General features: G+C 37.6%; 1 protein-coding gene across 3 annotated transcripts in view; it reads right to left on the minus strand.

The window, feature by feature from the left end:
• The window catches only part of FAR2 (fatty acyl-CoA reductase 2), a 104692-nt gene that overhangs the window by 40103 nt on the left and 42486 nt on the right, over nucleotides 1-22103 (minus strand). The window lies entirely within an intron of this gene.

The following is a 22103-nucleotide window of genomic DNA, read 5'->3' on the forward strand; positions in this document are numbered from 1 at the left end:
CGTTATCACTGCATTGTTCTTGTTAGCATTGACCTATTTCATTATACTCAAAAACTGGTTTTAATTGTAGTAATATTACCCAAAGAAAGCTTTCTGAGCCATCTGCTTCATTTCATACAATTCAGTCAACTTAGTGGAATTTCTGCTCCATTTGAGAAACATTTGAAAAAGTTAGTTCCAGAGTGAAAAGGTGTTAGTAAGTCATCCACATCCTGCTTTTAGCCTCTTTTCCCTTTTAAAGAAACTTATTGTTTACACATGATGATAGTATCCATTTTTGGCTGAGAATAATTGTTACAGTAAAAATTACCAGTTTTAACACAACTTTTACAAATTACCAACAAAATTACCAACAACTTGGTTAACTAGCCCAGATTAATAAAGTATCTTCTCAGCACAAATAGAATTAGAAAAGAACAAATCAAGCAAATTTATAATAAGTGAAACAAAGATTTTATGTAATCTCATACTAATATAAATGAAAACTATTGTCTAATGTGTACATGAGCTCATGTATTTTTTATGGGCTATCAATTGGTTTTTTAAAAATATTCTAATTTATTTATAAAGGAAAACAAGAAGAGCACTGGCAGTTCCAGCTTTTATTACAATTATTCAGACAGAATGGATACTATACCTTCCCCTCCACACAGAAATTATTAAATTAGTATTTCCCATCTTTTAAAAAAATATGATTTTAATAAAATGAACTTGGTTCTAACCTATTTTGATTAAATGAAATTTTACTGTAGTATTGGTATGGTACATTAACAGTGAGAAAAAGTAAAACTAAATGTTTACAAAAGTTAAGAGCAGAGAAAATTAGCCTGTGGTTTTAATCATAATATGGTAGCAGAGACAGTCTCTTCTTCTCCCCCTTAACCTCAAAATAATGCTTCCATCTATTCCTCAATTCTTAGTAGCAGGCTTATTCTCTCCATTAGAGATCTACCCCAGGCTTTTTTTTATCGGGTAATAAAAAGTTGATCTCAGGTAGTCAGAGAAATCATGTCTCACTTGTATCAGGCAAGATCAAGTTCAAAGGCCAGCCTAGGAATTTAATGGAGATGACTAGTAAAGGAATCAAACCAATACTGGTGTGGCAAGTTAAGATACTTCTGTCTACCATTTTTCTGCACTGTAGGGTCAGCCTTTTCAGTGGGGTATTACTGCAATTCTGGAAATAATTTGGAAGTTAGGTCAATCCTGGATGCTTTTTTTGACATCTGGGATTGGTAAAGCTGATAAAATGTCCTAGGCGTATTCTCAATAAAGAGATCATTTTCCCTCTTCCAGAAAGATCTTTAACAATTCTTCTAACATCAATCCATTGTAAACACACTAAATGTTTGCTTTCAGATAGTTAATATAAGTTGTACAACAACATTAATATAAGTTGTACAACAAACATATGTTGAAAATGTTTAATAAGCTTATCTAAAATTAGGCCAGTTTTTTCCTTTTTTGATAACTGAATTTGTAGAAGTCTCTTTTGAGTCTGCATGATATATTTTATTCACTGGAAATTTACTTAGCATTCTGTGGACACTTTCACTTTGACCTGTGATGATTTCAGACTACTGGAGAGTAAAAAGTGGGGGATTACTTCTGCATCCATTCTTCTTGCAGTGAGGGCCCTTCTGTACGATGTAAGATATTACACATAGATTTTCTTTTACTTTTGGTTTTTATGACTTTAAAGGGCAGAGGATACTGTAAGACCACATTATACTTTCAAGAAATCTGTACAACATTGAACACCAGGATACTATATTTACAGCGTTACTGTTCTAGGAGATAATTACTGTTTTAGGAAATAATTTCCAATATATGTTCTATCTATTGATTAGTATTTCAAACAAAGCAGCATATCTGAATGAACACAGTAAAATTTTGAAAATGTCTGAGTTTTCTGATCTAGACAGTAGTTGATTATAGTCAGTTGAGACAAATCAATGAATTGGTTGCAGAAATTAAAACCACAGTGCTAAATGAGGATCCAATTGTACTGTATTAGTCTTGCTCAGTAATATGACTTCCCTTACCAGGAATCTTACCATACTGTTACAGCATCTAAAATAATACTCTTTAAATGTGGCCACATCCTGAATAGAATGCTAGAGATGACAGTCAACTGCTATCCCAAGGGGCCATGGGTTCTGGCCAGCACTTTTCAAGGTGTTATCCACCAAGCCAACTGAACTGGAATCACTAGTATGCATATTTGAAGTTGGCCATGGTGCAGTGGCTCATGCTTATAATTACAACACTTTTGGAGGCTGAGGTGGTAGGATTCCTTGAGCCCAGTAGTTCGAGACTAGCTTGACCAATATAGCAAGACCTTGTCTCTACCAAAAAAAAAAAAATCAAAAAATCAGCTGGGCATGGTGGTGTCCACCTGTATGTAGTCCAGCGACTTGGCGGGCTGAAGCAGGGTGATCACCTGAGCCCAGGAGATTGAGGTCATGGTGAACTGTGATTGTGCAACTGAATCCTGACTCAAAAAAAAAAAAAAGAGATTATACCCAGGAGTTTGCATTTCAAGTTTTCCAGTTGATTTTTTAACAAATTAACATCTGTGATTTTCAAACTAAAGGCATAAAAAAAATCAGGGAACCAGGTTAAATATTATTTCTTTATTCTACCTTCAGAGATCCTGACTTGAGAGTTTGGGTGTAAGCCAAGAAGTTGTGTTTCTTAGCCACCTCCACAGATGGCTCTGGTGGTCTAGATAATATACTTGGGGGAAACACTGACTCTGAAAAGTCATGTCTATTCTTAAATTTTCCCCTTTACTTTGTAAACTCCTTGATTCTTGTTCATCTGTTTATGCTTGACAGTATACAATTCTTTCAAAGTCTTAAATTTTGTCTATTGTATTAAAATTAGTTTCTGTAAGAATAGTAATAGAACTATGATTGGGAACTTGATTCCTGAAATTGTTTGGTTACCAGCTCTTTTGTATTTGGGTGATGAAAGATAGATAGTGACTGCTAAAAAAGTGTTCCCTGCATGAACTGCTAATGGGAGTTTAAAGTACTCAGAGCAGACCCTCTTACTTTATTACAAGAATAAGGATGAAGAACAAGATGAAATGGTGCAAATGGATCCAGGATAGACATCAGCTCTTCTGAAAGTCCTTTTTTTTTTTTTAGAGATAGGGTCTCACTGTGTTGCCCAGGCTGGTCTTGAACTCCTGGGTTCAAGCAATTCTCTTGCCTTAGCCTTCCAAAGTGCTGGGATTACAGACATGCGCCACTACTCCTGGTCTTTTTTTTTTTTTTTCCTAACATGAGAGGTTAATTAAAAAAGAAAAAAATTTGATGGAATGAAAATTAGTAAAGAAAAAACATAATTCCAAAAATTTCATTGAAAGTGAAAGGCACGGGGAACAGCCAGAAGGATGTCTCCCAAGATGGTGCCAACACTAGGGAACCTAACAAAGACAACAAAGGCTATAAATTCCTGCCTCTCCCGTGCGCGCGTGAAACTTAAACTCATGTACAAACATTATCTCCCTATAGGAATACTACCTCATAGCTCCCTCCAATAAAGACCCTAAGATGGCTCTGGCTGGCACGGCCAGGCTCAGAGAGCACAGGCCGCCCCCTCCCAAAACCGATAAATACAGACCTCTCTCTCGCCCTCTCTCCCTCACTCCCTTTTCCCACCAGGCGGTTACAGACCTCCTTCCCTCTCCCTGTAGCCGCTGCTCTAATAAATCTCTTGGCCTCAAAGGGTACCGAGTCTCACTGGCGCCATCGTCCTTCGGAAAGCCCACCAATAAAGAACTTAATTATTTGAAATCCTATTATTCTATTATTATCTTATTCCTTCTCATTGCATAGATTCATATTCTCTCTTTGATGGTGTACAACTGAGAAGGTAAAGAGTTGAGTAACCATTTGCCATTGTCAAAACTCAAGCAGAGAGACTGCCATTTTTTCATTTTTATGAAACCTTGTTCTTGACAAGAGTAGGACATATCTCTGTGGTCACTGAAAGGTAACAGCTGGGAGGTAATCTAAGCATTTGAAACTGTACAAAACTACCCATTTCTCTTGGAAAGTTTGGGAGAGTTCCATTGATTTGACGTTACACAGGCAAGTATTTCTCTCTCTTAATTTGTTTTTAAACATGGACTATTCTACTATTCAAGTAACAAATGAATAGTTACTTGTAGCCCAGAGGTGAGAGAGAAACTTTGCAAATCCTAAGTAAGCAAATTCAACAGGATGAAAAAACCAGAAAGAGCAATTCTCTGGTTTCAGTAAACTCCTAGGGTATGACTTCTGTAGTCAGACAGTAATACTGCATTTTTACTAGAAGGAATTAGGTGAGAGGTGGGAGCATCGAGTTTACATAATGCTTTTGAAACAATGCAAAGGCTCTGACCTTGGGCTCTTACAATCAACTAGTTGTCCTCATGATCTCATTTGGGAAGTATCACAGAAGGTTTGGTCTCTACGTCCTGGGAATCATTGAAGGTAATCATAGCTTTTCTAAGCATGAGAGTCTTTGGTCTTAATTCATTTTACTGAGTTCCTTTCTTCAAATATAACCATATATTTTAGTCCCAATAAGTCATCCAACTCTGCTTAATATTTGTATTTTGTGAAAAAAGGATCCCTGAAACTAAGGAGCAATCTCTGTGGAATAGCTGGTGTCCCAAAATGAAAGAGACTCTGTGAGAATTTTTAGAGTGCTTATTGAAATCAAATCAATGAATTCTGCAAGTTACTCTAAGTTGAAAACAAACACAAATAGGTGCATGGAATTAAAGCAAAAAAAAGTCACAGTCCATGTACAGATTCACAAAATGTGAGAAGTTTGCTAGTTTACTAGTAACTCCCATAAGATGTAAAGAATTAATCTAAAAGTTTTGTTGCTTTTAGTGAGGATTTTTTTTTTTTTTTTTGAGACGAAGTCTCACTCTGTTGGCACACTCACAGTCATCACAGCCTCAACTTGAACTTGCAGGGCTCAAGTGATCCTTCCACCTCAGCCTTCCAGTTAACTGGAACTATAGGTGCATACCACCAAGCCTGGCTTATTTATTTATTTATTTATTGTAGAGACGAGGTCTTGCCAAGTTGCCTAGGCTGGTCTCAAACCCCTAGGCTCAGGCAATTTTTATAAGGACAATTTTTATAAGACCATAAGGCAGCATGATATAGTAGTGGGGTTATCAAACTTCAGCATATAGCAGAGTTGCCTGGAAATTGTTTAAACAACAAAAAAACAAAACAGATGCTCTGATCCTGGAGATTCGTGTTCAATGATCATTGGTTGAAGCCTGGGCATCTACTTGTACAAGCCCTCTGGTGCTTCTAATATACACTGTGGGTGAGAACTATTGATGTATTAGAAAGAGCTCAGGTTCTTTGGAGTCATGCAAGGCTGAGTGCGAATTCTGATTTTGCCATTTATTTGCTATGTGACTGGGTCAACTCACAATGGCCCTCTCTGGGTCTTTGTGTTTTTATTTTTGTATTCATCTAAAACTCCCGTCACTTGACTATCTTATTCTGTGATCTCAGAAAATTAAGATTAAACATATATTAAATTGATAGAACACTAGCTAAATTAAGAAACAAAGAGACAAGATTCAAATTAGCTCAATCAGATATGAAAATGGAGACATTATAACTGATATTATGGAAATACAAAAGATCATCTGAGACTATTATAAACACCTCTATGCAAACAAAGTAGACAATCTAGAGGAAATGAATAAATTATTGGAAACATACCACCCTCAAACCTTGAATTAGGAAGAAACAGCAACCAATAACAAGTAGTGAGACTGAAACAATAATTAGAAGTCTCCCAACAACAACAAAAAGTTCAGAACCTGATAGACTCACAGTTGAATTCTACAAGATCTTCAAAGGAGAACTGGTACCAATTTTTCTGAAGCTATTCCACAAGATAGAAGAGGAAGAAATCCTCCCTAACTCATTCTATGAAGCCAGTATCTCTCTAATACCAAACCCAGGAAAAGACACAACAGTGAAAGAAAACTACATACCAATAACCCTTATGAACATAGACACAGAAAAATCCTCAACAAAATATTAACAAGCTGAATTCAACAGCACATTAAAAAAAAATACACCGTGCTTAAGTGGGTTTTATCCCAGGGATACAAGGGTGATTTAACACATGCAAGCCAATAAGCGTGATCTATTACATAAACAGAATTAAAAACAAAAATCATATGATTATTTCAATAGATGCAGAAAAAAGCATTTGATAAAATCCAGCATCCCTTCATGATAAAAACCCTCAGAAAAATATGCATAAAGAAACACTTCTCAAAACAATAAAAGCTATATATGACAAACTCACAGCCAATGTCATCCTGAATGGAAAAAGGTGAATGCATTCTCCCTCAGACAAATGTCATCCTGAATGGAAAAAGGTGAATACATTCTCCCTCAGAACTGGAACAAGGCAAGGATGCCCACTTTCACCGACTCCTATTCAACATTGTACTGGAAGTCTTAGCCAGAGCCATCAGGAGAGAAAAAGAAATAAAGATATCCAAATTGGAAAACAAGAAATCAAACTATCTCTGTATGCTGACAATAGGATCTTACCTAGAGAATCCTAAAGCCTCCTCCAGAAGACTCCTGAACTTGATAAATTAACTCAGTAAAGTTTCAGGAAAATCAACACACACAAAATCAATACACACAAATCAGTAGTACTGCTATGCACCAATAGCAACCAAGCTGAGAATCAAATCAAGAACTCAATTTCATTTACAAAAGCATCCAAAAGCTAAAGTACCTAGGTATATGTTTAACTAAGGAGGCGAAATATCTCTACAAGAAGAACTGTAAAACTCTGATGAAAGAAATTGTAGAAGAAATAAACAAATGGAGAGAGTCCATGCTCATGGATTGAAAGAGTATTGTTAAAATGACCATATTACCCAAAGTGATCTACAGATTCAACACAATCCCTATCAAACTACCAACATCATTTATCACAGAATTAGAAAAAACAACCCTAAAATTCATATGGAACCAAAAAAGAGCCAGAATAGCCAAAGCAATCCTAAGCAAAAAGAACAAAGCTGGAGGCATCATATTACCTGACTTCAAATTATACTACAAGGCTGTAGTAATCCAAACAGCATGGAACTTGTACAAGTACAGATATATGGACCAATGGAACAGAATAGAGAACCCAGAAATAAATCAAAATATATAACCAACTGATCTTTGACAAAGCAGACAAAAACACACACTGGGGAAAGGACATCCGATTCAACAAAACCATCTAAAAAATGAAACTTGACCTCTGTCTCTCCTCATATACAAAAATTAATTCAAGATGGATTAAAGACTTAAATGTTAGGCCTGAAGCCACAAAAATCCTAGAAGAAACCCCAGGAAAAACTCTTATGAACATTGGACTAGGCAAAGAATTTATGACTAAAACCCTAAAAGCAAATGCAACAAAAACAAAAACAAATAAGTGGAACTTAATTAAACGAAAACGTTTCTACACAGCAAAATAAATAATCAATAGAGCAAATAGGCAACCTATAGAATGGGAGACGATATTTGCAAACTATACATCTAATGAAGGACTAATATCTAGAATCTACAAAGAACTCAAACAAATCAGCAAGGAAAAAAACAAATAACTCCATTAAAAAGTGGACAAATGACATGGACAGACATCTTTCAAAAGAAGATAAACAAATGGCCAATAAACATGAAAAGATGCTAACATCACTCTCATCAGAAAAATGCAAATTAAAACCACAATGAGATGCTACCCTACGCCAGTCAGAATTGCTGGTGGATGCAGAGAAAAGGGAACATTTATACACTGTTGGTGGGAGTGTAAATTAGTACAACCTCTATGGAAAGCGAATTGAAGATTTCTCAAACTAAAAGTAGATCTATCATTTGATCCAGCAATCCCACTACTAGGTATTTACCCCAGGGAACAGAGGTCATTATATTAAAAAAGACACTTTCACCCACATTTTCTTTTTTCTTCTTTTTTTTTGAGTTGGAGTCTCACTCTGTCGCCCAGACTGGAGTGCAGTGGCCACTCTCGGCCACTGCAGCCTTGCCTTGCTGGGCTCCGGCGATCCTTCTGCCTCAGCCTTCCAAGTAGCCGGAATTACAGGTGTGCACTACCATGCCTGGCTGATTTTTTGATTTATTGTAGAGATGAGATCTTGCTGCCCAGGCGGGTCTCGAACCCGCGGGCTCAGGCAATCCACTCACCTCAGCCTCCCAAAGGCGCGGGATTACAGGCTGAGCCATCGAGCCTGGCTCACCCACATTTTCACTGCAGCACAATTCACAATTGCAAATATGTGCAGTCAATATAAATGTCCATCAACCAATCAGTGGATAATAAAAATGTGGTATATATACACTATGGAATCCTATTCAGCCATTGAGAAGAATGAAATGATGTCTTTTGCAACGACTTGGATGCATCCAAAGTTAGTTCATTCAAAGTGAACTAACTCAGGAACAGAAAATCAAACACTGTATGTTCTCATGTATAAGTGGGAGCTAAACTAAGGATATGCAAAGACACAGAAAATTATGTAATGGACATTGGAGACTCAGAAGGGGGAGGAGGGAAGAGGTGGAGGGACAAAAGATCATCTGTCAGGTACAATGTGCACCGGTGGGTATGACAGATACACTTAAAAGCCCAGACCAAAATTATTTGTACCCTCCAAAGCTATTGAAATAAAAATAAAAATAAACATATATCATGCTATTCTTTTTTCTTTTCTTTCTTTTCTTTTTTTTTTTTTTTAGAGACAGGTTCCTGCTCTGTCACCCAGGCTGGAGTGCAGTGGCACGATCACAGCCCACCACAACTTCGACCTTCTTGGCTTTCACTTCAGCCTCCTGAGTAGCCGGGATTACAGGTGTGTACCACCATGCTCGGCTATTTTTTTTTTTTTCCCCTCTTTTTTTAGAGGTATGGTTTTACTATGTCGCTTAGGCTGATTTCAAACTCTTGGGCTCAAGCAGTCCTTCCACCTCCACTTCCTAGAGTGCTGGGATTATAGATGTGAGCCACTGTTTCTAGTCATATGCTATTCTTAAAAACACTTTTGCATTTTACAAAATTTTAGTTCACTTTGCATAAGAATCTGTAAGAAATGCTTAATTTCATATGATGCTCAGTGCATCATCTTGTGCTTTCTCTCCACTCCAAGTGTTCTTTTCACAGATTACTTTGAGAATTATTTCTTATACCTGAGCAAGAAAGGAGCTAGGGTGGCTAGGAAGATGAAGACCAACCTTGAGATTGTCTCTACCCTCAACAGGATTGGTGGCATCTATGCATTATCCACGCTAAAGGGTGGAAAAAATGTTGCTATTAACCCGGAAGAAGCGAGCTGTAGTCTCACCTTCCTGATGATATTGTCAACTAAGGAAGCAATTTCCTGGGAGCAGCAATGCAATGCAGGAGGGAAAACATGGGCTTCAGAGATAAGAGACCTGTATTCAAATTCTGCTGTGTCACTTTCTGGGCACAAAATATATAACCTTGGATAGAGGACAACTTTAGAATTAATTTCTCATCGGTGACATTCATATACTACAGAGATTTTGGAGGAGTTAGTAGGGTAATGAAGGCCAGATGTTTGACATAATGCCTGCCACTTAGTAGGTTCCTAATAATAGGAAAATTCCTTTTCCACTTCCACAACACTACTTTGTTTTCAAAAACTGCTGATCAGAAAGCTGTGGGTGTTTGTGTGTGTTGGGCCATGCCAAGGTTTCTGATTGTATCCTGTGATCCAGATACTTCTGAGAACTGATTGTATCCCAGAATCATGTTGGATCCCATGGCTTGGTAACTTTTTGAATGAAATGAGTGAGGGCAATTCGAAGCTTTTAGGAAAAAGACAATGTGATTGGAAGAGATTTTTTACAAAAGGAAAGAAGTTGGACATGTGAAATCATGCCCATGGTTGAATTAACTAGTGAATGGTGTTATAAAAGAAAGATGGAGATTGAGAAAATAAATTACTTCTGTTTCTGTAACTGTTAGGCCATCCCCAAGACTAAATCAATTTCTTTCTTTTTTGCTTAAAAGAAAGGAAATGGTCCATAGGGGAGAGCTAAAATGTGCTTCAGCTGATCTGAGCTAAATCACTGGCAAACTGAAAACCTACTACACTCTTTTAAAAGTGTGCCTTTATTAATCATGGAAATTTAAATTTATTAAAAGTCTAGCCGGGCTCGGTGGCTCAGCCTGTAATTCTGCACCTTTGGGAGGCTGAGGTGAGTGGCGTGCCTGAGTCCGCGGGTTCGAGACCCGCCTGGGCAGCGAGACCTCATCTCTACAATAAATCAAAAAATCAGCCGGGCGTAGTAGTGCATGCCTGTAATTCCGGCTACTCAGAAGGCTGAGGCGGAAGGATTGCCGGAGCCCAGCAGGTGAGGCTGCAGTGGCCGGCAGCGGCCACTGCACTCCAGTCTGGGCGACAGAGACTCCAACTCAAAAAAAAAAAAAAAAAAGTCTATATTCCTTTTAGTTACCCTAAGTTTATAGAAGCCTTTGATTTTTATGGGACAGTTTTTTAGGAAAAATAAAAAACAGTAGTGGAACAAAACTGGCTTTGGAAGTATAAAATGCAAACTTCTGTTTCCAATTGCCTTTGCCTTTTATAACCATTTAACAGAATCACTAATGTCAATCAGAAATTCATTTTAGGAAATTAAGAACAAGCAGCTTTTACACATTTAGCTTGCAGCAAGCATGAAAACACTTTTTTTTTCCTTACAAAAGAGCTTTTGAAAATTAATAAGGGACTCAAAATGAAATTAACACCTCTATTGCATGCTTCTTAATATCACCAGTATTTGATTGTTGGGCTTTTCTTTGCTGTTGTTATTTAGTTCAAAGTTTTTTTTGTTGCTGCTTTTTTTGTTTTTTGTTTTGGTTCAAAGTTAATTTGTTTACCTATTAGGGATTGATTTATCTAACCCATTCTAGAAAGTACCAAACAGCAATAGTCTCAAAAGGATTCAATAAACTGGTCCATAAAATGTTACTGTCTTCAATTGTCTTAAATCTAATCATGTTCTGTAAACTGAGGACCCTGTGTGTAACCCTGCATGATTTATCACCCAAAGCTTGCCTTTGTATGTCAAAATTGATCTACTTCAGGGACAACCGAGGGCTTATTGAGTAATTCATATTTTTCCAGAGAAGCTGATCTGAAGTATCCAGTACAACCTGCCAAGATATGTCTTTGTAAATCCACTTACTGGTGACATCATTCAGGACAGTCCCTCCCTAGAAACCTTGATCTTTGGTCTTCTCAGATGATGGATTCTGAACCTGGCACAGTCTCATTGTAACCCTTCATTTATACAATATATTTATACTATACACATACACACACACAATATATATATATAGTATATATTTACTATATATATAAAAAAAGATTACTATGTATACATATGTGTGTGTGCTTTTCCTGTCAAGCTATAGTATATTATCTACTATATATAATATATATACTTTATATTATATATTATAATATATTACATACTATAAATTATAATAATATACTACAGCTTGACAGAAAAAGTTCAACCAGCTTTGTTATTCTCTCAGTGAAACATTTTTCAGATTCTGAGCTCATAATCATTCTTCATTAACTGTATTACTCTTAATATTACTACAACTACTTGGGATTTTATTTTCCAGGTACAAATATTGTCTTCTTGATGTTTTCTTAAGGAATAATTCAGAGTAGATTATTAGCAACTTAAGATCCTAAATGAATATACATGGGACTTGATTGTTGTAAAAAGAAACATACCTATAAGGCACAAGAGACCTCAGAATGCTCTCAACATTTCTTTGACCTTTTTAACTGAGTGATTTACTTACAACTCATTATCTGTTATAGTAGGGAAGAGCCATCTATGTGTCTTTAAACCAAACCACATTCAAGATAGCAATATAGATAAAATATAATTTCTCTATCTGAACTTATTTTTGATACAATGAAAAGTTGATCGGTTCATAATTGAATCAGCACATTTTTCATATTGTTTATTTATTGTTTACTCCCTCATTCCTCTATTGTGGAACACTTAGATTGATTCCAGTTTTTATGACTATAAATAATACTACTATATATATATAATTTTTGTGTCTCTGGTTGTTTTCTTAGAGTGACACCTTAATTACCTCTGTGAGAAAGTCCTCAAGAATTCTATTAATTCAGATATTTTCCCCTCTATTGAAATGATGTCCCTTTAAGTACTCTGAAATACTTAGGACACTTAATAGGTAAAGAAAGTAATAAGTAAGTAATAAGTAAGAAAAGTAATCCTCTCCTCTGATTCTTCAGTTCCAATTCTGTGTGGTCAATGAGTTTTTAAAAATCCTCCTTTCCAAAGCACCCCCCATTTCATTGTTTCTCTCTGAAAGCATGGAAACAGGAAGTGAGAGGTGGTCACAGTTATGCATACCATGAAAAGAAAAGAATGAAGCAGCTGTATGAATTCTGATAGATAAAACAGATGTTCTTTTGATTGTGTCTCCTGGGGACATAGTAGTAATCAAAGGCAACTGGCAACATTTTTACTAAGTTTTAAAGAAAAATTTCCAAGCTTCGCATTGCTGAGGTGATTTATCTACCTTCAGGAACACTGTAGTACCTACAGTAGGTTAGAATTCATTCCTTTGTGTGACTGGAGAGATATATCACTTAAAAGCTATACAAGGCCCTATTTAGGAATAAGTTAAGACTGCATTTAAATCACTCTGCTTATGTCAAAATAGTTAAATGGCAGAATCTAGAGTGGAACTTGATTTATATGACATACTCAATAAATAATTGGAGAATCTGAGACCTACCAGAAGAAACTCTAACCCAGAAAGGAAAGTTCTTCAGAGAAAAACTATGAAGGGTGAGAGTGGTCATACAATGGAAGTAGAATTGGCCTGGACCCAGACAAGACCACTGAGTAATCTCTGCAGAGATTGGTTTGGGAAGTAGGCATGCCTGAGATTAAAGTTTTCAAGTGATGTGAAGGCAATGTTAAGTTAAAATCCAGTCTTTGAAGCATGGTGCATTCTGTTTCATCTCATACTTTATTGGTTAGAATTTTGGGAAGGGGGAATATGCAGGTGGGTTATTCCTAATGTGTGAGCAGTCCCAATCACCTTTCAGATACAGGGTTATTACTTAAAGAAATACACCCATACAACTTTCATTTCCTAGTACTATTTCTGTGTGCTTTTATGCTTTCTTAATATAAGACTCAGTGAGAGTCTTAGGTTTTAGGTTTGGCAAACACTACACCATTTTCTCAAATGTTTCAGATTTGCTAAAACCAGTAATACATTTATTACCCCGATTTTTTCTCTTTGACTTTTAAATCTAAGGCCTGGGATGTCACTGCCATTACTTTTTTCTCTTTTTTTTAATTTTTAATTTTGAAGATGTGGGGTACGATTCATGGTTAGGTATACAAATGTTTATTATAGGTAACCTTGATGATGAGGTGTGCCCCTCCTCCCCTGGCAGTTCCATTACTGTCAATCCCACTCCCCTCCCCTGGCAGTTTCCAACTACTGCCAATCCCTTTCTTATAGTATTAGGATAATTGTTCAAGGTCTGCTTATGAGTAAGAACATGTGGTACTCAGTTCTTTATTTCTGCGATACGTCACTCAGTAATATAGACTCTAAGTCCATTCAAGTTGCTGCAAAGTTCATAATTTTGTCCTTCCTTATGGCTGCATAATATTCCATCATGTATATGTACCACATTTAAAAAATCCAGTCCTCTTTCAATGGGCAGCACAGTAGGTTCCATGTTTTTGCTATTGTGAATAATGCTGCAATAAACACGCATGTGCAGGTATCTTTTTCATACAGTGATTTGAGTTCCTCTGGTTATATTACCAGTAGGGGTATTGTGGGGTCATATGAGAGGTCGATTTTTAGATTTTTAGGAATCACCAAACTGTTTGTTAAGACTGCCATTACTTTCATGTGCTACTAGTGTATCTTCCCCATCTGGCCCAGTGCTTGACACTTAGTAGGCACTCAACCAATATTTGTTGAGTGAAAAAGTTTAATTCGCCCCAGGTTTTTAGTTTTTAGATGATGTTGTACCTAACGCACACATGCCCTCTTTCATTTCTCTATTAATCTTTTTGTTCATGTCTTTCACTTAGGCCAAGCTGTCCTACTGTGTACATGAACCAAGGTATTTCTTTTTCCTTCCAGCCCTAGAATCTGGATATGACTGACTTAAACCCGAGAACATTCTTTGATTTCCACCCTACTCTTGCAGTATGTATTATGAAAGCTATAAAGACCTTCAGAAGAGCACACTCCTTTACAGCCACTTCAGAGGTGACAGCCCAGGATCAGGTAACAAGGAAGAATCTTCCAAAGTGTGGAGCCATTGGCCACAAAAAATGATGGAAAAGAGGATTCTTCCCTGAGGGTAGATTCAGAGGCTGCTTAAGGAATTTTTCCAGCTCCAGGGGAGGGAGCCTTCTTAATACCTGCCAGACAGGATTTTCTAATGGTTATAGTTCCAATGGTTATGCTGTTTGCCTGCCATTCTTCCCTTTTCTGAAAAGATTTCTTTGTTTCTTTAATTTGATTTTTTCCTTAAATTGTGGTTCTCTTTTCTCTGTTCTATTACTGTATATAAGGAAGGTAGAACATTTACCCTTTTATTTTCAAGAATGCCAAACCAGGCCATTGCCTTACTAGACTCTGGTGTGACCATGTGCTCTTTGACCTATGGCTAAGCCATGTTTTCCTAAGCTTTGACCCTCTACCCTATCTTGGGGAGGTGAATCTCCTCTTTTTCTCTGTCTTTATAATTTAGTTTTTAAATAAACTTATTTTCTAATCTAAAAAAAGAAACAAAAGAATGCGAAACCAGAAGCTGACATATCTGGACCTAATAGAAAGGAAGGTCTCTTTTCCAGAACTTTGGACTTGGCACTAGATGCAGTAATGGCAGGAGACTTTGGGGGTAGGGATGAATGTCTTCTCTGTGTGAGAAAGAGAAGGAGGCAGATATTTGGTGAGGTAAGGAGAAGTTTAGAGCAGAGCCTCATTAGTTGTTCAACAATCCTGTTTTCCATTAACCTGGGCACACAGTGATGCATTTTTCATCATCCTTATAGTTAGGTGTGGCCCAGTGACAGGTCTGAAGAGTGGGAAGTGGACAGAAATCACTTGAGCAAATAGGCACTTCTGGGCTTGGACCACAAAAATCTTCCATATGATCCCCATTTCTCTTTCCCCCCACCCCCCATTGATTATCCAGAGAGACCTTGAAAGGCTTGGAAGCTATGTGCAGAAGAAGGGAACCTTCCATCAGCCTGGGTACCTCAATGACTGAGGAGTGCCACACCTTCTACCAATTAGACCTACTGTGATTGAGAATCAAATTTCATTTGTATTGAACTGCTGACATGGTAGGAGGGTAGGGTATCTGTTTCAGCATCCACATTACTGTAACTCACACGGAGTGGAGAGTTAATACTGGTGAAACCTAAGACTTTAAGAGTATTTATGAATTTCTAATTATGCCCTCCTTTCCTGCAAACGTTTTTTTTTTTTTTATAACAAAGTGTTATAATGTGAATTCTTAAGTTATCTTCCTTTCTAATAAAACAATGACTAACTGGTGGAACAGAGAATGAAGGAATGTACGAGGGGGAACAAAAACCAAAAAAACAGTTTTTTAAGAGGATGGGCCCCTTGTGGTGCAGGTTTCCCCTGCTAGAGGTGTTCTAGGAGCCCGTCAGTATCAGCTGATGTGCCAGTTAGCGTTGTTGTGAGAGGCTGCGTTCGGCTTCAGTAAATGTTTGGTGGGAAAATCAACGTTTGCCCATGTCATGAGCACACCTGCTCACACAGCACAGAGCATTCAGCAGTAGGTTTTTGACCTAAAACGGCATGACCCTCATGCCCTACCCTCCCTATTCGCCTTATCTCGCCCTGAGCAACTTTTTTTTTGGTTGGTTTCCTCAGAAGGGAAACTTTGCCAATATGGAAGAGGTGAAACATAAAACAGAAGCACTAAAAAGCTTCAAAGTGGACACGTTCCAAAATTGTTCTGAGCAGTAGAAAAAGCCTCTTCATAGGTATATGGCATTAAACAGAGACTACTTTGAAGGTGACTGAAGTTTAAATATGTAGAAATTAACACAATTTTTAAATAACAAATTCCGGGTTTGTTTGGGTTCCCCCCCCCCCCCCCCGCCCCCATACACATCTCTGATAAGAGTGTGAAACTGACGCAGGCACTCTAGAATGTCTAGCTTTGGGGACAATGAACAAAATAATCTACCTGGGTAAAAAAAATCAGAAGTTCCTAAATTCAACCTCAAATAAAAATTATTTTTCGTTTGTCATTAAAAGTCTGTCCTCTGCCTCAAAAGGATTTTCTTGTTATGATAAAACTATTGAAAATAGGTATAAATGAGTGTTTTATACCATTAAAATGCTCAGAAGATTGAGGCTTGGAAATTTCTTCTGGTTTTGCAGCAAAGGTATTCATTATACTTCTATAAATTTTTGACTGTCGTGGTTAGATCAAAGCATACAAAATAGAGAGAGCCTAGGCTTCTACCTTAAAGGAAAATGATATGTTTAATAGTTTCACAACATTTTACTTAAAAAGTGAAAATAAAATAAAAGTCTAATAGATGTAAAGTCCATATAAAGTCTAATTTTCCTCTATGCTATCCCAAATTTTCCTTAAAAATGGGGGCACCCTATGTAAGATCCTGATATGGAGACCTGATGTTGTCTGTCCATATTGCCACAATCCCTAGAGAAGGGCATGGCAAATGTTCGAGAGCTCCTGCACATACTCACATTCCTGAGAGTTAACAAAAGGAGTGCTTCTCCTTATCTCCTATGCGCTCCCAGTCAATCACTTCAAAAAATCCTTAACTTCTCTGCAGACTGTGCCCAATTAACTGAGAAATGTAAATTTCGATTTACTCCCTTTTCTTAGTAGTCATAGGTTTGAATAATATAGTATCAGGGTAATCATAAGTTTTGTGATTTGGATAACTTTTGTGCATAACAATGTGTAGTAATGTATGATGTCTTAGGCCTTGTTAACTCCCTTTACTCTGTGGCAAGCTTGATTAATGTTTCTGCCAGGTGTTACTGATAAGAAGCTGTGAGATACCTCTGGTAACTGGTGCCTGGAAAAGTGAGCCATAAAAGTCATTATTGACAAAAATGCAAAATGCGGCTGTAATTTAAGTTCTATACGATGCTCTGCCAGTCACCTAGTCAATGTATAGGTACCAATAACCCTGAACTTATAAATGCAGACTGTAAAACTTGAAGGGTGAGCAGGACCATTTTAGAAAGGCTAGGAGCCTGGCTCTGCTCCCTGGATTCAAGTTCAGAAATAAACCTCTACCAGTTCCCTGCCTCTTGATTTATTGTTATCAAGGGAGAGCAACTGAGCATTACTTGGACTGTAATAGTCCCACATGCTCAGTATACTAACGCCACAATTGCCCTCTCCCATTTTCTTCAAAGCCTAAACTCTGAGATTTAATGACAGCATCTCTGAGTTTCTTTGGGGTACATAATTTTAAAGAAGGTCTTGCTTGTTATTCTCTCTCAAAGCACCTTGTTCTTTTTCTTCACAGCATTTTTCAAAATATTTAAATATACACCTATTCCTTATAAAACTTGTCTGCTTTACTGGAGTTTAAAATTGAGAGGCCAATCCTCAAGTCTGCTTTAATACCACCTTATCTTCCTGTCCCCCAAGCACAGAGCAATATGTGCCTGACACATGTTTGACTCTCAATAAGTATTTGTTGTATCTGTGTGCTTGTTCAACCTCTCTCTCTTTCTCTCTGTGTGAACTTTCTTGCCATTTCTTTTTTTAAATTTTTAAAAAATTTTTTTACTTTTATTTATTTATTTATTTTTGAGTTGGAGTCTCACTCTGTCACCCAGACTGGTCCTCGACCTGCTGGGCTCCGGCAATCCTTCAGCCTCAGCCTTCCAAGGAGCTGGAACTACAGGTGCATGCTACCACGCCCAGCTGATTTTTTATTTATTGTAGAGATGAGGTCTCGCCAAGTTGCCCAGGCGGGTCTCGAACCCCGTGGGCTCGGGCAATTCACTCACCTCAGCCTCCCAAGGGGTGGGATTACAGGCTGAGCCACCGAGCCTGGCTTTTCTTGCCATTTCTAGACTCCTAGGAATTTCCTTATTTTGCCTCTTGTTCAGCTATGAATTAAGATTCTTTTATAGGAACATTTTATCTAATATGTTTAGGTGTTTTATATCAGAAGGCACTTTTCTAATTTTCTATTCCAGGTGTTGGCAAACTTCCAAAAAGGGCCAGATAGTAAGTATTCTCAGCTTTGTGGGCCATGTGATTTCTGTCACAGCTACTCAACTAAGTCACATTTATCTTTCCATCTTCACTGGCATCACTTGAGTACTGTTTTTTTAATTATTATTTAAGAAGTAGGAAATCATCTAGCTGTGAGAAGATAAAAAAGACCTTCAATGGGAGTGCCATGCTCTAAAAGATAAATCTCAAACTCTCTCCTGTATCTGAGTATGAATTTAAAGCTAATATTTGCTGAATCTTAAAGGCACTATTCTAAGCACCTTTCCTGTACTAATTCATCTCACAACAGTACAAAAGACAATGGCTATTATCTCCATTTGGAAATTGAGGCTCAGTTATGTTAAGTCACACTGCCAAGTGTGGAGAGAAGACACCAACTCAGGTCTTTCCTACTCCAGAAACGATGCTCTATTCAGGATGCTTAGCTCCTAACATCCATTCTGCTGTCTTTTGATAATGATGTTATCACACAGGTGTTCTTCAGTAGCCACCATGCCTCAGGAAAGGCTTATTGATCTCTGTGCATTCTTGTCCTCTGGACAATGATTGGCTAAGACCTGATGTTTCAGAACAAAAAAGTACATGCTATGCCTCAGGCCACAGGGGTAGGTCAGAAATGGACATGTAACCTCAACCAGGCTGATGGAATGTTAGAGGAATTTGATGAGGATTTCTAGAGAAGTACCATCAATCTTAGGAGACAGTCTCAGAGACAGCCAGCCAGAGAGCCAGTCTCATAGCCTCTCTCTATCCAAGGACTGCCATATATGCGTGTGAAGCTTGAAGCGATAGCAATCATTTTTTGTAACTGGAATAAAGCTGAACAAAATGGCAGAATGGAGAGGCTCACAGAGCAAGGCAGTCAGAGTTCTAGTTGCTCACTATTCTAATGCTGGATTTGTTCCATTGAATAATAAATATATCACCTTTGTTTTTAAAGCCAATTTCAATTGCGTTTCTTTTACCTGAAAGTAACCTAACTGTTACAATTATCTGGAATCTTTCAGGATGTGGCCTCAGCATAACTTTCTAGTCCTTATTTCATTTGCTTGGAGCCAAGCAAACCACCCAGTCTTCCAAACACACCGCACCATTTGTGCATTTGCAAGTGTGATTCCTTTTGTTTTGACTGGCCTTGGCTGTCCTCTCCCTGGAGAACTCATGATGCACTGCAATTATGTTCCACGTGTCTGTCTCTACCACTTGATATGGCCCTGTCACTTCTGTCTTCTTAGTTTTGTGCTGCTTATGCACTTAACACGTATTAAGCACTTCAATAAGTGTCTGTAGGATTAAGTGTCTGCATGCAATTCTGAATCACATTATAGTCTATTTCTACAAGATATTTAACCATGTAGATCAATGCTGTCTGATAAAACTTTCTATGACAATAGAAATATTCTGTACCTGCCCTCTCCAATAAAATAATCATTAGTCATATGTGGCTGTTGAGCACTTGAAATGTGGCTAGTGAGACTGAGGAAATGAATTTTAAATTCCATTTAATTATAGTTAATTTAAAATTAAATAGCCATATGACTACTTGCTACTATACTGAAGAGCACGGATATAGACAACAAAAATTTCCAAAGGTGGGATAAGTCATCTAAATGATTCTAACTACCAAGCTATATGAAAACATCTGAAGATAGTGTTATTTTGACTCAGTATTTTTTATCTTGAAAGTAAAAAAAAAAATTAATATATCCAAAGGTCTCCTCCTTCACCTTTCAAAAGTAGTTCATCTTTATAATTTTAAAAATGTAATCTTAGCTTACTTGTCTTTATTTTGAATTTTCAGTTGCAAAATGAATATGAGCAGTAACACTTCATATCTCATAGATGGCCAGTAACTTCTTGTTGGGTAATTCCTAACTTGCATAGAGCTTTATTTACAGCCAGTCAGCAATAGCATTCCAAGACTGAAATGCCCAGATATGAAATTAAGCAGATAATTTTTTTCCATGAAAAATCTCTTTACAGATATCAGATTCCACATAGTGCCAGGAAAGTAGGTATTTGCATAACCAGTGGCTTATTTTTTAATAGTCAGGTGTAGACATGGTGATTTACCACAGGTAGGTTGTTCGGCTATATTATGTACATCAAATTCCTTTCTTCCTAAAATTCTTTAAGGGAAAAATTTATGGAAAAAAAGATAAAATCCTGATAAATAAACTCTAATTAGCATAACTTAATAAAAACTTGGATTCAAAAATCCAAGACAGAGACAGAGACAGAGAGTCAGAGACAGGGTGAGAGAGAGAAAGAGAGCCAGAGAGAGAGCCAGAGACAGAGGGACAGAAAGAAAGAGACAGAGACAGAGACTGACTCTCCCTGGGTGAGCAAGGTATTATACCACATTTTACAGATAAAGAACTCAAGGCTCAGCAAGATATGTATCTTGCTCATTATCACACAGCTCATAATTGGCAGTACTGAGATTCAAACCTAGGTCAATCTACCTCTGAAGCTAGGATCTTTTTTTTTTTTTTTGAGTTAGATTCTCACTCTGTCACCCAGGCTGGCATGCTGTGATACGATCATGGCTTACCACAACATCAAACTCCTGGGCTCAAGTGATCCTCCCACCTCAACCTCCCAAGTAGTTGGGACTATATGCACACACCATCATGTCCAGTCTCACTGTATTGTCCATGCCTGTCTCCAACTCCTAGGCTCAACTTGATCCTCCCACCTCGGCCTCCCAAAGTGCTGGGATTACAGGCATTAGCCACTGCACCCAGCCTGCCTGTGCTCTTAAGTACCATCTGATAGCAACAGATAGTTCCCAAGTGATCTTAATGGTGCTGGCCTTGGAACCACACCTTAAGAATCACTGTTCGTAAAAGTCAGCAGCTGACAATAAATAGCCAATAAATAGACAACAGGTGTGGAGATTTGCAAAGCAGTTTCACAGATAAGTGATACACAGTATAATCATTTCCAGAACAAAAGCAATGTTGCTGTGTTATCAAAAACAAGGCACTGAAAAGCGCAGTAGGTAGAGACTGTGCTGACCACAAGACTCTCTGCCACAGCGTTTATCCAGAAATCCACAGCTGACCACAAAGCTACCAGACCAAAGAGGGATATCTGCTATGTGATGAAAACAAAGCCTGTTAGGATAGAGAACTGAGCAAATCTGTGTGATGAGGGATATGGGAGTTTTATTCTAAGTTTTGGTTTTTTGTCATATCAGCCTTTGGTTCTTATTTTTAAGAACCATTAGTTATCCTGAAGGCAGCGTGGGGCAGGAGTAAGTAGGTCAGCCCTGGAGTCAAATGGTAAGGGTTTGAAGGCTGACTCTCCCTTTAGCAGGTGGGGAATCTTGGTAAGTTAACACTTTGGGTCTGTTTCCCTATCTATACAACAAGGATATTAATGGTTCTTAAGTCACAGGGTTGTTGCAAAGAAACATGAGGTAAGGTATGAAAAACTCTTTGAGTAATATCTGTCATGTACTAAGTATCCTGTAAAGTTAGCTATTATTATTATTTGTCCCACTGCTGAATCAAGCCATGAGATGCAAGAGAGGCTTTTCCAGTTGGCTTGATGATATTTTGTACAGAAATTTCATCCTTTTGCCCACAGGTGAATTTGATCATCAGTGTCTCTGGGCAGTCTGCAATGTGCTGTGTTCTCAAATACACCTGTATATACACACTGGAAAGGAGTCTTTGTAAAAAAAAAA

The sequence above is a fragment of the Carlito syrichta genome, unplaced genomic scaffold (assembly GCF_000164805.1).
Source record: "Carlito syrichta isolate Samal-C Ts95f unplaced genomic scaffold, Tarsius_syrichta-2.0.1 Scaffold287781, whole genome shotgun sequence".
Lineage (NCBI taxonomy): Eukaryota > Metazoa > Chordata > Mammalia > Primates > Tarsiidae > Carlito > Carlito syrichta.